The sequence below is a fragment of the Pleurodeles waltl genome, chromosome 12 (genome assembly GCF_031143425.1).
Source record: "Pleurodeles waltl isolate 20211129_DDA chromosome 12, aPleWal1.hap1.20221129, whole genome shotgun sequence".
Taxonomy (NCBI): Eukaryota; Metazoa; Chordata; class Amphibia; order Caudata; family Salamandridae; genus Pleurodeles; species Pleurodeles waltl.
Genome location: NC_090451.1, coordinates 482,306,362 through 482,317,516, shown reverse-complemented (window position 1 = coordinate 482,317,516; position 11,155 = coordinate 482,306,362).

The following is an 11,155-nucleotide window of genomic DNA, read 5'->3' as shown; positions in this document are numbered from 1 at the left end:
TTCTGTGTGATCTAAAAAGCTTTTCTCTACAGGTGCAAGCAAGCATTTCAAATTATTGCAGTGTGCATATGATGTACTAATTGTTACTCTAGGTTCGAAGAACCCCTTAATCAGCTTTATGGCATAATACGTAGCTACACTATTCAAATCTTCTATGATAGGCACATAAGAGAACAAAAGATCATAATTAGAGTAAAAATATTGCACTTCTTCTTGTTTATAGAAATGCGTTAGTAGCAAACTACAACTTATCCCATAAGTTATTGGCAAACTGTGATATGTAACCCCCTCTTGCACTGAAACAGGAATTTGTGTACACACATAACAGGCTTTCGTATCCATAGTGTCAACATACTCACTTAGCAAGCAATAGAAAACATTAGTAGACAGTTCTCCCTTTGTGCTAGTTTCTTCATGCAGATACTTTGTATCTTGCTCAAACCTTTCCCAATGTGTTAGTGTAGCAGTCTCAGAAACTGTGGCATTGTTAGCTTCATTCTCATCCACCAACGCATTTCTACAAACAAAGCTATAATGAATACCACACACACAACACCCAAAGCAACACCCAAATATTTACAACACTTACTCCCCTCAATGTCATCTCCCGTGCTAGGCATGATCTGTAAAGAATCAGAAAGTAAAGTGCTACAAACGTAAACAACCAACTGAGGATGGTTAGAAGCTTTCTCCCTTTTTTTTCTCCAGCAAGGCTAAGCAAAGTCTCTCTTTAGCAAGTATTTACAGCTTTCTCATTCGCTCCCAGGGTCCTTTGTCAATCCGGTTAGCAGCTTGTAACAATCAGTTTTCAAAAGTCAATTCAGGTAAATAGTGACACATCCGGTAATTTATCAGTTTCTTTCCTCAGGTTTCTCAGCTCAATTTCAACTTATCACAGTCTCTTCTCCTTGTGGCCAACTCAGGTACCATAGTATTGACCTGGAACTTCTCGATCAAAGCAAAATGCCAAGAACTTTTGTTGCCAATCAGCTGATGTTGCATAAGCCCATTCAGGACCTGCGTATCTTCTGTTTGCTATTCTCTTTCTTATCATTTGCGGTCACCTTGCAACTCTCCTTCATTCAGATCTTCTTTCCTTGTTGTATCTATCTCCTCCTCAATTGTCTAATCGACAACCACTTTTCCTTTAGTCACTTGCTGTTCTGGCCACTTATCTCCTTTCAGTGTTCCTTCATAGTTTGACTTTCCTGGTTGTGGTTCAACGCCCTCCTCTTGTGCTATGGTGTTCTCTCTTGCTGGACCTGCAAGTGGCTCAGGAGGAGTACGGGCACTCTGACTCCCTTCCGCCTCAACCCCTTCGCTTTCAGGGGCTCAACTTCAAACCTGTATCCATCTGCTTCTGGGAGAACCTCTCTTTGGGTCAGTCCTCCTGGTGCCTCAGTTGAGATAGGCTCACTGTCATCCCTCTGGATATCTGTTCCTGTTTGAGTGACCAAGCCGTCCTCAACGGGCTCTCCAGTATTCTCAGTTCCCCTTTGATTACACTCCGGCCCTGAGACTTACTTTTCTGTATCTGTTATTTTTGACAACTCAATTTCCTCATCAGTTGGACACGTCACCTTCTTTGTGTGACTGGCATGAATCCAGTTTGGAATTCCTGCACACTTCACAACAGTAGTAGTTGTCAGTATCACTTGATATGGCCCCTTCCATTTTCCTCTCACCTGAAACCCACAGATCTTCTGGTCTTTGAACACACTGCATTTTTAGCCAAGAGCGTTTCTCCTCTCTGCTGGTACGTCCCTGCAACAATTTTAATTCTTCCATTGTGTCAACCACCCTCAATGTGTAACCTGTGCATGTCTCATTTTCAGTTTCAGGTAACAATTCCCACTGATCCTTGAACAATATACAGTTCAATGCACAAAACCTTGCGACTTGATCCGCATATCCATTTCGCATTGACACAAAGTCTTGTGATTTCACATGAGCACTGCATTTCACCACGGCAATTTCAAGAGGTAACTGAATCGCGTGCAACAACTCCTTAATTCTTTCACCATTTTTTACTGGCGACCCTGAAGAGGTCATGAAACCCCTCTGGGACCATAGATGACCAAAATCATAGACAATTCCAAATCCATATCTGCTATCGGTATAGTTAGTCACTTTCAGCTTGTCAGCGGCATGGCATGCCCTAGTAAGAGCAACCAATTCAGCCACTTGAACAGAGTATACTCTTTCAAGCCAAGATGCTTCTAGGATTCCAGTTATTGTACTCACAGCGTATCCGGCTCTTAGTACTCCTACTGAGTCTCTGAAGCACAAGCCATCAACAAAGATAATGTAATCATTCTCTTCCAATTGGGTATCTTTAATGTCAGGTCTTGGTTTGGTGCACAGTTCTGTTATGTCAAGACAATCACGTTCTACCTCGTCAGCCTCATCAACCTCTGTATTTTCATTTGGAAGCAAAGTTGACGGGTTTAATACAGTACATCGTTTCAATGACACATTTGGTGACCCCAATATAATATGGGGGTCATCTGACCCTGGCGGGCGGCGGTAGCCGCCCGCCAAGCGGGAACCGCCAGAAGACCGTACCGCGGTCAAAAGACCGCGGCGATCATTCTGGGTTTCCCACTGGGCTGGCGGGCGACCGCCGAAAGTCCGCCCGCCAGCCAGCCCAGCGGGAAACACCCTTCCCACGAGGACGCCGGCTCAGAATTGAGCCGGCGGAGTGGGAAGGTGCGACGGGTGCAGTTGCACCCGTCGCGAATTTCAGTGTCTGCTAGGCAGACACTGAAATTCTTTTTGGGGCCCTCTTAAGGGGGCCCCTGCAGTGCCCATTCCATTGGCGTGGGCACTGCAGGGGCCCCCAGGGGCCCCGCGGCACCCCCTGTCGCCATCCTGTTACCGGCGGGTGAACCGCCAGGAACGGGATGGCGGTAGGGGGTTTCAGAATCCCCATGGCGGCGGAGCGTGCTCCGCCGCCATGGAGGATTCTCAAGGGCAGCGGAAAGTCGGCGGGACACCGCCGACTTTCCGTTTCTGGCCGCGACTGAACCGCCGCGGTCAGAATGCCCAGCGGTGCACCGCCAGCCTGTTGGCGGTGCTACCACGGTCGTTCGCCCTGGCGGTTTTTACCGCCAGGGTTAGAATGACCCCCTATGTCATTAATCTTTCGTAAGTCTTGAACAATTCGAACTTTCCCACAGGGCTTTCTCAGACCCATTATAGGTGAGTTACATGGGCTGCTCATCACTTCTTTCATAACTCCCTGCTTCACAAAGTCTGCAGTTATCTGCCTCACCTGTATGAGGACATCTTGTGCCATGTGGTACTGCGGTACCTGAGGAAACACGGCATTTGGCTTCACATCGACTTTGACTGGTTCTACTCCTCTTATCAATCCCACTTCCTTTCCTGTCAAGTCCCACACTTTTTCTGTGACTGTCCCCTGCAGGTCTGCAGGCAAATCAGTCATTGTGAACATCGGGAAGAAGCTTATCAAGGGGTACTCTTCATCTGTAGTCTCTGTTTCTGGCTCTGAGATCTGACCATCATCCCCCTCCCCTCATCATCACTGTTTGTCTGCACCTCAATTCCCTCATTCGAACAGGTGATAGAACACCTCGTCTTACACAGTAAGGGGGTCATTCTGACCCTGACGGGCGGCGGAGGCCGCCCGCCAGAGTACCCCCCTCCAGAACACCGCTCCGCGGTCATAAGACCGCTGCGGTGATTCTGGCTTTTGCACTGGGCTGGCGGGCGGCCGCCAAAAGGCCGCCCGCCAGCCCAGTGCAAAAGAGCCTTCCCACGAGGACGCCGGCTCAGAATTGAGCCGGCGGAGTGGGAAGGTGCGACGGGTGCAGTGGCACCCGTCGCGTATTTCAGTGTCTGCAATGCAGACACTGAAATACAATGTGGGGCCCTCTAACGGGGGCCCCTGCAGTGCCCATGCCATTGGCATGGGCACTGCAGGGGCCCCCAGGGGCCCCACGACAACCCATACCGCCATCCTGTTCCTGGCGGGAGAACCGCCAGGAACAGGATGGCGGCATGGGTTGTCAGAATCCCCCATGGGGGATTCCCAGGGCAGCGGAAAACCGGCGGGAGACCGCCGGTTTTCCCTTTCTGACCGCGGCCAAACCGCTGCGGTCAGAATGCCCTGCGGGGCACCGCCAGCCTGTTGGCGGTGCTCCCGCCGACCCTGGCCCCGGCGGTAGTGAACCGCCGGGGTCAGAATCACCCCCTAAGTCTCTTCCCAGTAGGGACACAGGACTTGAATCACAGACTACAAACCTGTGCAATCACTGAAAGGTACCAATCTCGACTTGAACCGGATCTGTGATCGGGTTAGTCAGGAGCTGGTTTGCCACTCCCACTACCTTTATTGTACGTCCTGAAAGGGGCAACTTCGGTACCTCTGCACTTCTGACGGTAGAGTGTGTAGCTCCTGTATCTACCAGAAATGAGACCTTGTGACCAATCACTTTCCCTTGCACATGAGGTCCCCTCTAATCTACTTCTAGGGATGCCTCACTATCTGAACAGTCATCCCACCATTCATCGTTTATTCCATTCTCACCATGCAACGGGAACTGTGGTACTGCATTATTTTGACTCATTGTTTGACCTGTGACCTGTTGAGGAAGCATCACCTGTTGCTGTCCCATTGGAGCTAGAGGCAACTACATTTGCTGTCTAGGTACCACAGGAATCTGCTGTTGCACCTGCTGCACCTGCACAGGTTGTACACATGGCATTTGCACTTGTTGCATGGGCTGGAGACCTTGCATCTGAACCATGTTATTCTGCAAATTCAGATTAGGACCCCTCATTCTTGGTCCTTTAACATTTTGAAATGCACCGACATCATTGTTTTGTTGAACAACACCCTCTTGCACCATCATCGGGCATTCCCGCTTCCAATGTTCCATGCCCCCGCACGCATGGCATGGAAACACCTTTTTCATCCCTTGCATGTCATTTTGTACCACAACAGTATTCAAATCTGGACCACTGTTCACAAAACCTCCCCGACCTCTAACTCTCACTTGCGCCTGAAACATTCCGTTTCCTTGCGGCTGTTGCACCATCTGCTGTACTCCGTTTCCCTGCATCCCTGCTTGCGCTGCCTTAATTTGCATCACCATCACCTTCTCGTTCAGCTTTCTCTGCTTCAACTCAATCTCATCACTACAGTATTTTGCATACTGGAACACTTCATCGATTGGCTTCACTTGCCAGCAGATCAAATGATTCTTAATCATCTGGCTAATCTCTGGTCTTAGTCCTTCAACAAACCTGAACACAAGGTGATTCATTTCTTTCGGCTCTATGACCTCTGTACCACTGTAATGCTTGAATGCTTTCAGCAACCTCTCGTAGTAAGCATGCATCGATTCTTTGCCTTCCTGTGCGGTTCGATCAATCTTTTGCCAATCAGTGTTTTGCGACGACACTTTCTGCTTCAAAAACTCAATTACCTTATAGTAATACTTCATTACCTCCGGAGAGGGTACTCCGGTAACCCTATCCCTTGCCGGTTCTGCGGTTGGCCAGTCAACACTCCTCTTGCACTCGAGCCACAAATAAGCCGGGACGATGATCTCAAACAGGGTATTCAGGTCTTCCCAGAGACACTTCGCAAGCTTCACAAATCTGTCTGTCTGCTGGTCCACCGGCTTTTCCCTCAGCCTGGGGAAGTCACTTGTGAATGACAAAATGTCACCTCTAGACCACGGTACATGGACAAGAACTCCTCCAGCCGTCTCTCTCATTAGTAGCATTTTTATTGTACCGGTATCTGGCACTGGTTTTGTCTGCTGCTGCTCCAAGCAGTCACTTTTCCTTTCATCTCTCTTCTTTGCCCATCTGCCTTCACAGTTCTCTAACACGCCCCAAACCAGCGCACTCTGCAGTATCTCTTTAAGGTGTGCCTTCATTCCAGTAGACCACATGTGATCAAAATATTTGGGCTCAAAGTCTAATCTGTAACTCCTCTTCAGATGCTTAGTATTGTCTAAGTCTATGCCATATTTGTCTGCTAGGTTTGCCAACCTTTGATGCACCTTGTTCACTTCTTTAGTATCTCAATTCTGCTTCAGTGTATGACTCTAGCCTGTTCACTTCCATGCTCCCTTCAACTAACTCGGCTGCTTCCATGCCCAACCTCACAAAATGTAGGTACTCTTCCCTTTCCGCTGTCTCTGTCGCAGGGGTAGTCTGTGGTGAATTCAGCTTGCCTAACCACTCATTCAATTGTTGTGCAGTTAAAGCTTGCAACAAGATATTTCCAGCCTGTATCGTTGGTTGTTGTGACGCATTCGCACCTGGGAGCTGAGGATTCAGTAATCCCAACCCTGAGTGCCTCATGGCATCTGGAGGAACCCCTATCGGACTGAAGTCTAACAGAGACCTCGATCTTTCTAGCATCTGTTCCACTGGGCTTATCCCTTGAGAGTTCCCTACAAACCCTCCTCTTGTCATGTCCTAGGCCATTACCCTCTGATCACACACGCTAGGCTTATCCTGCGCGTACAATTGTACTGGTGGTAGGGATATGGCGGCTGGTGTTGGCTTATTCCCCACAATCTGTGGATCACTGGCCCCCACATTCTGATTCATTATCGGTGCTGTAGCTATCTGCAGTCCTGTTACTGGAATATAACTTGGAACCATCTGTGGCTGGGGCAGTAAAAGTGGAGTTGACTCAACCTGCACTAATTTTGATCTCGCAGATGCCTGGTCAGGCGGCACCATCAAACTTGTAGTGGCTTCTAATACTGGGACATCAGGGTAGAGCCTCTGAATTGGTGGTGGCTGCAACTGTGTCTGCATCTCTGGAGCAGTGGACACACTGACACTATTCTGTACTGGAGCTGGTGTTGCGACTGCATTTACCTGTGCTGTATTTACTGATGCCTGGTTCTGTGTTGAATTTACAGGACCTGCACTAGTACTTGGTCTATTGTCATCCATGGCATATGGCGGTGGACGATCATGTGACAACTGATTAAGGAACTCATCATCATCTGATTCATCTGCATCCGTCCAAGACTTGTTATTCTCCTTTCCTTTGTTAGAGCCCTTGTCTGTTTTGCAAGTGGCCTTTCTTCCCTGCACCTCAGCTTCTTGGGTTATCGCCGGAAACATCCTAACACCGTCTATTATTTCTCTTCTCCACATTCTGTTTTCTCTATCCCATCTAGCCTGCGCTAGTGTCTTTTCTGCCTTTCTCATCCTCCTCTCAAATTTCGGTTGCCGTTGCCGTATGGCCATCAATTCCCAAATTGCTTACGCCTCAAACTGTGCTGGCCTCCGAGGCGGCTTTTGCTCTTTCAGCGCCTTCCGCAAATTCTCTGGAACCCCTATGTTGAATGTCCCATTCTCTGGAAACGGCAAACACCCATCTTCCTCTGTTAATTTGCACCATTGCTTTAGCCAAAGACATGGCGCGACTCCCTTCTCCTACATTACGGCATAAGTCGGAGTATCCTCTGGTGGTGTAGGCTCCCCCACACTCGCATCAATGTACACATCTCCCCTCAAAGTGCTCTTTAAAGCCTTGAAGAACTTCATTTTTTGCGACTTTTATTTCGTTTATGACTGAATCAGGAGGTGACTTTAACTCCCAGAACACCCTTTGCCTACCTTCTCAACCAATTGCCTCTCATGGATGGCTGTCAATCCGTGCGCGACCCTTCTCACTAACCGACCTATCCCAAAGCGGCTCCAATGACGTCGCACCCACACACTGCAGCTGACAAAGTCTTGCGGCTTGTCTCCCTCACTCTTAATTCACACAACTAATGCAATGTATTGCAAGCACCAACAAAACTCAAATTTGCCGGTTTACTACAGGAAGGGTAACACAATCGCTTCAGAATTTTACAGAGATTTCACTTGAAGCCTCGGCCGCTACTCTCTCCTTCTCAGATCCCTCAATCGCAAGCAGAATTCGACCGGCAAATTCTACTCTCGACTTGTCAATGGTTCATCCTAGTGCACTTTAGAACTTACCAAATCTCCATCGAAGTTTTCATTCACTCCTTGACTCAAACTCGACTCATCAACCATGCCCGATTGACCTATTAAACTGCGCAAATTACAACATAAACCCAAGTGTCTCATACACTTATCAATATACTCCGGAGTCTTAGACCACGCAGGGTCCGTACATCACCAACAACCACGTGGACAATTTTGAGCACAAAGTGCCACACTCACATGAAGTTAGCCGACTTCCCTACTCTCATACCGCAGAGTACTCACACTCCTACTAAAACATCACCTGGCCTAGAATTCTCACAAACCTCACAATTCACCTGCGATATGCATAAGCTGTGCAAGCGCAAACCCTACTTCACTCATACCATCACTAGAACGCAGAGAACATACCCAACTCACTTTGGCAAGCTCCGGGGTCCCGGGAAAGTAATTGGGACTTAAGGGAACATGATCCTTTCAATTTGCATTATTTCAAAAACAATTCTAAAACAATGGTCCTTCGTCTTGGGGCCCCATAGGGCCGAAATCGTCCTCTACTACAGAACTGATAACGCGTCCCGACCAAGGTACTTTACTTGCACGGGGACTCGTTTTAGGCCGATGAACCTTTTGACCCTGATTGGGGGCACCTCAAGACGAGATGTCTATTCCGCATTTAGGTCACTAGATCAATAACCTCATCAATATTTGCAATAACGAATCAACCAAATTTGTTAGTTGCATAAATAAGAATTTAAACACAATTTGACCTTTCAGCCATGAATAACCACACTCAACTTAGTAAAATTTATGAGATTTATTCCCTATTAGTTACACTCTACTAGCAAGTTTATTAGTCTCAATACCAGAAAACACATCAATAACGCCACAGTGTGGCAACTTGAATATGACTTAAGCAAAGCAAAGATCATGAACATTAGAACAAAGCACGACGTCAACGTGAATTAACTTTAGCAGACTAGCATTAATACGTCATTCAACAAAGCAAATATCCAGTCTTTTATCTATTTGCACCCAATTGTCAGTGAACTCCTTAACTAACCTCAAATTAGCATCAGCATGTTGGGCTTAATGCAAAACAATTGGGTAACACAAATTTGGAAAACATCTAGCTATGGCCTCTATCAAAGAGCAGTTGGTACCTAGAAAGAAACGGCAAACAGACAATTACAGTTTCATTATCATATAGTTACCCTCCATAATGGATCAGCATACAGAATCAGTCTTCGTCCTCAGGTCAGCAGTCGATTCACCATCAGCCCGGACAGGACAGCAAAGTCTCAGCAAAATAGAGTAAGTAGGAAATACTTCCCTCATAAGGAGGAAAAGCAAGTATCAGGTAAGGCAAAAAGGGTGAAGATGGTTTAAAGTATCAGTAGCAAGGACTAAGTCAGAATATCAGAGCCACACTAAAAGGGTCCCTCTAATGTCTCAGTAAGAGACACGAAAATGGCTGAGTAAAAGTGGCAGGATAAAGGCACGCAAATAGCTGATTTCTCCTTGTGATACGTCGTTAAATTGAATTCGCCAGACAAGTCTCTAATTTCCAATTGGTCCATATTTGGTGCACCATTATCTCTATCCAATAGTCCGTTGGTCACCTTACTAGAATTTTCATTTAAAACAGTTTTCATGCAGCTTATTGGCTTCTGTGATTTACGTCTTCAGCGGGTAGAATGTCAGGTAGGAAACGTAACACTCCTTGCTTTAGTCAGTAGCTCCATTGTCTTTACCAGTTTGAGCGACCTTGTACCTGTTGGGAATTACACTGTTGCATTCAGCAAGAATGTCTCCTTGACCAAGTCGGGTCTCATGAGAAATAATTTACTGTGGTTAGACACACATCTCTAGCTTGTGGAAATGTACAGCTTTATGTCCTTCAGGAAGACAGCGCATTGCACGTTATTAAAACACATTTAATATGAGACCAGGCAGCTAGGCCCAGACCCTTGCTAACTAAGGCCTAATGATTAACTCAACAAATCCTTAACATATAACTCTTAATGCTAAAACAGAATCATACATTAGTGCATTAATAATCCATTATTAATCAATTCCATTTATCATCGTATACATTGTTGGCCACTCCCCGTGGGCACATTTCAAACGCGTATGTTAATATTAGTCTGTCACGTTTTCTATGCAGCTTCATTGCACATTATTTTGCAAGCAGTTCATGTTAATTTTGATTACAAAAGCTACACTCTAACAGTGGCACCACTGCTCTGCTGGCTCAGTGATGTTTGCTTACATCATGGATCCTTGATCATTATTAGCAAAACTGAAACTGAAATAAACGGTAATACAGATTTCAACAATAGTAAATAAATAGCAGATACTACATATGCACCAAAAAGACCGATTACAAAATGCTGTTATAAGCAATGGAAATGAGCACACCACACAAAGGCAAGTAGAGTCATACAATAAAAAAGAAACATAATCAAAATGATAATCAAAAGGCATATGTTCAGTTTTCACTAACTATCTGAATCCTTCCTTCATTTGGTGAGTTTTCTCATGCAACAAGGGTTATTTAATCTTTATTAATGTACGGCTTCTGTTCACTCTATTCTTCGATCTGCCTGATCTTTATCATTACCCTGTGTGTCCTGTTTCATTATCTTCTCTGTTCATAGAGAAGCACATTTTCTTTGCAGACCCTCTCCTGGAGGCTTGCAAGAGCAGACAAACTCCTTTTCAAAGTGATTAAGCACTCCACACGAAAGTCCACGTCTAAGGCTCCTGAATCTGTGTGTAGACTTTGTGGAGCTCTTTGGGAAAAGAGTGACATTCATTGACCTGTTTCCTCCCTCCTCCTCAGACAAACCTGCAGATACCAAGTTACATGTAAAGAACAGCTACCATGGTGCCATTGTGACCCTATCTGAGAGATAGAGCTACTGGATACCATTGCTAAGGTCAAATCCTCGAATTATCTCTGTGATTAAATACCTGGCTCTATTACAAAAGACCTTGAGAAACTTCTTCTACTCCAAGGGTCCAGCTTGGTTAACATCATTGTTGAACAAGGCATCATGCTCGACTGTTGCAATACAGGTCAAATCTCAACACATACAATCCTGTCTCTACCCTTTTCATCAAGGCGATAGAAAGCTGTGTAACCTTTCAACTTTCAACTCACATTGTTAATTATAGACCTCTTGAAATCTTTAAA